The sequence below is a fragment of the Podarcis gaigeae genome, assembly GCF_964106915.1.
Source record: "Podarcis gaigeae genome assembly, chromosome: 3".
Classification (NCBI taxonomy): Eukaryota; Metazoa; Chordata; class Lepidosauria; order Squamata; family Lacertidae; genus Podarcis; species Podarcis gaigeae.
Window position 1 is genome coordinate 41,872,945 of NC_139680.1, and position 5,268 is coordinate 41,878,212.

The window sequence follows — 5,268 nt, forward strand, 5'->3', positions numbered from 1 at the left end:
GTTATGCAAAAAAAACCCCTACAAAAAATGAATTGATAAATCACCTCGTGGTTTTCCTACTAAAATGCAACTCTTTCTTTAGGGTTGCTATCTGTTTTCTTAGCAGGAGCAACGTCATGGGAAGAGGGTATCTCTAGGACTAAGGTAAAACTGCAAAGCTCCCTTGCTATTTTAAAAATATTTGATGCTGCATGTTGTTTAAGGAACCTTGTTATATTTATAGTAATGAAATGCAGGTTTTCGTATGTTATATTTGCTATTGTTTTGCTATGTTGAAAATGTCACTGTGTTATTGGTTTGCAATGTTATTATGAAATTGTTTTTGTAGTGTTTTTTGTGGGAAAGCGGCATATGAATGAATGAATTATTTTTGTGCCTTTATCTAAGGCAAGCAGAAATCCCACAGGTGCAGTCTCACCTCAAAGCTCAAAATGTACTGGTTGTACACATGCAGAGTCCTTTTCTTCTCACAGTGTAGCTACTACCGCCAGCCTTTGCATTTCAGAACAAGTTTTCCAAGTCAGAGTTTGTAACTTTGGGCAGAGGCAATTTCAGGAATCCAAAATGCCTTTCATTTTAGCAAGTAATCACTGGGTGTGTGAGGCATAGCTACGAAAGCACCATTTCCTCCCTCTTCCTATTGCCACATACAGCTTGAAGGCAACCCTGGCATAATCCCTGGTGTTCTGTGGTTGCTGCTATTCTCTTCTCTTCCGTACACAGCCCCCCCCCCCCAGCAACCTCTTTGGCAAATCTGTGTTTAAAATATCAGCAGCAGCTCTTTTGAATTCCTGTACAGTGAGCTATTTAACTGTGGCATGAATGCTCCCAAGCCCCCTCTGAAGACAGGACATTCTGGTTTCATGGGCAGATGCTAATGTTATAATTGAGACAACATGTAACAAGTTAGGGAGGCCAAATAATGAATTACAGAGAGTCCCATAGCACCTTGTGAGAATACCGAATTAATTGTAGTATAATGTTTTGTAGACTCGAGCCTGCTTCACAAATATACGAAATGCTCTGGATAATTTTGTGTTGTTGTCAATGTTTGTCCGGGTGAAACTTCTTTTTGTTGCTCATTTCTGTACTTCCATATGTTAGCAATTGGCATGCTATGCTAGTCACTCCCCAATCAGCTTTGTTTTTAAGATGCCGTTCTTCTCCATTGTGTTTCATAATCTCTTGGCTTGGAATTCAGAATAATGATGCATGCGGAGACCATTCTGGGGTGGGGTATTGCCGATAAAGTCCAACAATAACTGATATTTCCAGAGAATAGAATTAGTTGCAACAGTTCCCCTTGCAACAGATTTCACACCTCTGTGATGCAATTCACAGCTGCTCCCCTCTCTCTAATGAGGATAAATAGTGGTCACATCATTTGAAACATTGCAATTTATATAGAGAATCCCCAAGTCTTGAGGTCCAGATCCCCATTCTTTCTACCCCTGACCAAGTAGGTGTTGTATTTTATTTTATTTTACTTTGTTTCAGTACAAGGTACCTACCACTTACTACATGTGTTTAGGGTTACAGTAGCGAAAACTGAAACACAGTTAGGAAGAAATCTCCAATGGACAGCATGGGATGGACTTCTGAGTAAAAATGCAGAGGTTTCTGTTGCACATCCTATTCAAGTAATGAGCACTTTAGCAGAGTACATCAACTTCAAAGATAAGTTCAATGGCATTCCTTATCAATTGAAGTTTACTTCTCTGTCCCCAGTCCCAACCCTTCTGATTGCATTGGGGAGGGCGTTAAATGAATGGTGAAGAATTGTCGAGGCAGCAAAAAGGACAAGCTGTGATATCAAGGAAAGGAAGAGCAGCAGCAATATGGTCTGTGATCCTTTTGATCCTTTGAAGATCTTAGGTTTGAGAACAATGGTTGCCCCTTAAAAAGTAACTTTGGGTTAGATAAATTTTGGAGACTATCTGCAAGATAAACTTGCATTAAACTTTGAGAAAGGAGACGGGACCAATGCTATTTTCATTAAAATTAGTACTATCCCTAAACCACTAGAAGAACATGCACCATACTACCTTAACTAAGGGATAGATTTTCAGGCTTCTCTGAAATCCATTTTCTCCATATTGTTCTAGGAAACAACTGTGATTACTTTGTCAATTCTTTGTAACTGGAAATTTTGAAGGAGTGGTGACACAACCTTTGGCTGTATTTATTCACTTGAAATAATATATTTCCTGCTCTTATTCCTAAGAAGAGAGGTGTGGAATAATGTAAACAGAGCTTTAAATGTCCTCTCCAATAAAAAAGCAGGCAATAGAAAACAAAAGCAAGTACAGTGGTACCTTGGGTTAAGTACTTAATTCATTCCGGAGGTTTGTTCTTAACCCTTCATCTTGGAACCCCCTTGAAATCTCACACTTCTGTGGAGATTGGAGGTGGTGTGTAACAATACATTTGCCTGTGTGCACCTTATAAGAACTACGATGTCAGGTTTAGTATTCAGTTTGTAAGCAGGGAGAAATCCCCAAAGATTACTTGCTGTTATAGATGCACGTACCCACCAAATTACAATGGTACCTCGGGTTAAGTACTTAATTCGTTCCGGAGGTCCGTTCTTAACCTGAAACTGTTCTTAACCTGAAGCACCGCTTTAGCTAATGGGGCCTCCTGCTGCCGCTGCACCACCAGAGCATGATTTCTGTTCTCATCCTGAAGCAAAGTTCTTAACCCGAGGTACTTGTGACGTTAACATATATGAGAGAGTGCTGGAGGGGAAATAGTTAAATAGGTTGCACAGACAGGACCCAGGGGGTTGGAGTCAGTGGGTCTATAAAACTAGTTCTGGGAGGAGTTCTGGGAGGAGTTCATTGGGAGTTGTTGGTGGGCAGTTTTAGTGGGATGGCTGGTTGGGAAAGGCAGTTGGAGAAGCAGTTGGGAACAGAGAGACAGTTAGGGCAGTGGGTTCTTGAGTGTGGGGAGGTAGAAGAGATAGAGAGAAGAAAATAAGACTAAGAAAGTAAACAGCAACAACGTTTGGAATGCTGTAAAAGTTTTGTTTGCGTCTAAAATAAAATACACTCTTTATTAATTGAAAAGCTGACTGAGAATGAAGTGATTTTACCAGGGAGGACCTGGTTGGTGGCAGCGGATTAGTGGTGTGCAGGTCAATAGTCCGTGAGACGACCGTGGGGGCTCCGTACGAACGCCACAGTACTATTTCTGGGTTAACCGAGTCTGTAACCTGAAGCGTATGTAACCTGAAGTGCATGTAACCCAAGGTACCACTGTACTGTATCACAGAAGCCCAAGCAGCTGAGAAGGTTCAGAAGTCTGACTAAAAAGAAAAAGTTTAACTGTCCTATACTTAACCTATACTAAATATTTCACTTAATATTCTATTTGCTGACTGCTGCTCTATGACTGTAATAAACTGATTGATTGATATTCTATCCATTGTGTGCATAGATAGAATAGTGCAGTTTGAGGTGTCATTGGCAGGTCCCCTACAATGGCCCCTAGCGGCCATGTAGATCCATAGGCTTGCTTGGCCGCATATAACCATTTGGTTTACTTAAAAGTAAACAAGTGGAAAATCACATGTCAGCACTTTACTTTCACCAGTGTTACATGGAAGGACAATGAACATGAAAGAGTAATACAGTGGTACCTCGGGTTAAGTACTTAATTCGTTCCGGAGGTCCGTTCTTAACCTGAAACTGTTCTTAACCTGAAGCACCACTTTAGCTAATGGGGCCTCCTGCTGCTGCCGTGCCACCGGAGCATGATTTCTGTTCTCGTCCTGAAGCAAAGTTCTTAACCCGAGGTACTATTTCTGGGTTAGCAGAGTCTGTAGTCTGAAGCGTATGTAACCCGAGGTACCACTGTATTGTGTTTCATATGTGTGTCCTTTCTGGTTTGTGGCAGTGAGAAGGAAATCTGCCATGAATGCACAAGCCCTTTGTCAATCAAGTAAGCCACACTTGACCTATGGCTCTCCGGCAATGGTCTGTGGGAGCAGTGAGCTACTGAGTGCCCTCACTGCTTGGAAGCAGTTGGCTCCCCTTCACACTGTATGATATCTGGCACTGCAAAATTTGCCATCTAAGGTCAATATGAATTGGCCATTGGCTGGCCTGAAGCAAGGAAGGACTGTCCTTCCTTTGAGGTTTCTAAGCAGAGGTTGGATGGCCACCTGTCATGGATGCTTTAGCTGAGATTCCTGCATTGCAGGGGGTTGGACTAGATGACCCTTGGGTCCCTTCAAATTTTATGATTCTAAATTAGTGTCTCTGTTTAAGCTACCTCACAGAGTTATGCGAAGGAAGGGTCCCCCAAAGCAAGTGACTGTGCAGGGGAGCCTGTTGCCTTTTTAGACTGCAGCTCCGAGTTATAAATCGGAAAATTAAAGGTAGCCCCATTGCCCAACAAGAAACGAAACAAAACCCAAATTTATTTTAGGGCAACTAAGGCCAATGGAATGTGCCCAAAGTGGAAGGCACACTCTCAGTTTTGTAACCTTTTGGGTTGATATGGAAATAGGAACAGGTTAGTCAGTTGGCATGGGACGCAGGTGGCGCTGTGGGTTAAAGCCTCAGCGCCTAGGACTTGCCGATCGAAAGGTCGGCGGTTCGAATCCCTGTGGCGGGGTGCGCTCCCGCTGCTCGGTCCCAGCGCCTGCCAACCTAGCAGTTCGAAAGCACCTCCGGGTGCAAGTAGATAAATAGGGACCGCTTACCAGCGGGAAGGTAAACGGCGTTTCCGTGTGCGGCTCTGGCTCGCCAGAGCAGCGATGTCATGCTGGCCACGTGACCCGGAGGTGTCTCCGGACAGCGCTGGCCCCTGGCCTCTTAAGTGAGATGGGCGCACAACCCCAGAGTCTGTCAAGACTGGCCCGTACGGGCAGGGGTACCTTTACCTTTACCTTTAGTCAGTTGGCAGCTGGGTTCAGATCAAGGACTGGAGACATCATGTCAAGCGAAACATTACCATATGTAATTATGTATTGTGTAATGTTGCATTTAGTATAGTAGTAGTAGTAGTAGTAGTCCTAGTCCTGGTTTAAGGAGTGCTTGGTACCCGGAGTTCACATACAGAAATGACAATATGAGCAAGCCTCCCCAGATCTGCCCAGAAAAGTGCCCAAGGATGCCAAGACTCCTCTCAGGAAAAGGTGACTAAGCAGGGAAGGCGAAAAGGGAGTCTCCAGAGGAGCCAGGCAGACAGCACCCGCGGAACTCGCGGCGGGGGGTTAGTCATGATTCGAAGGGGCGGCGCACGGGAGGCGCCCGCCCAGCT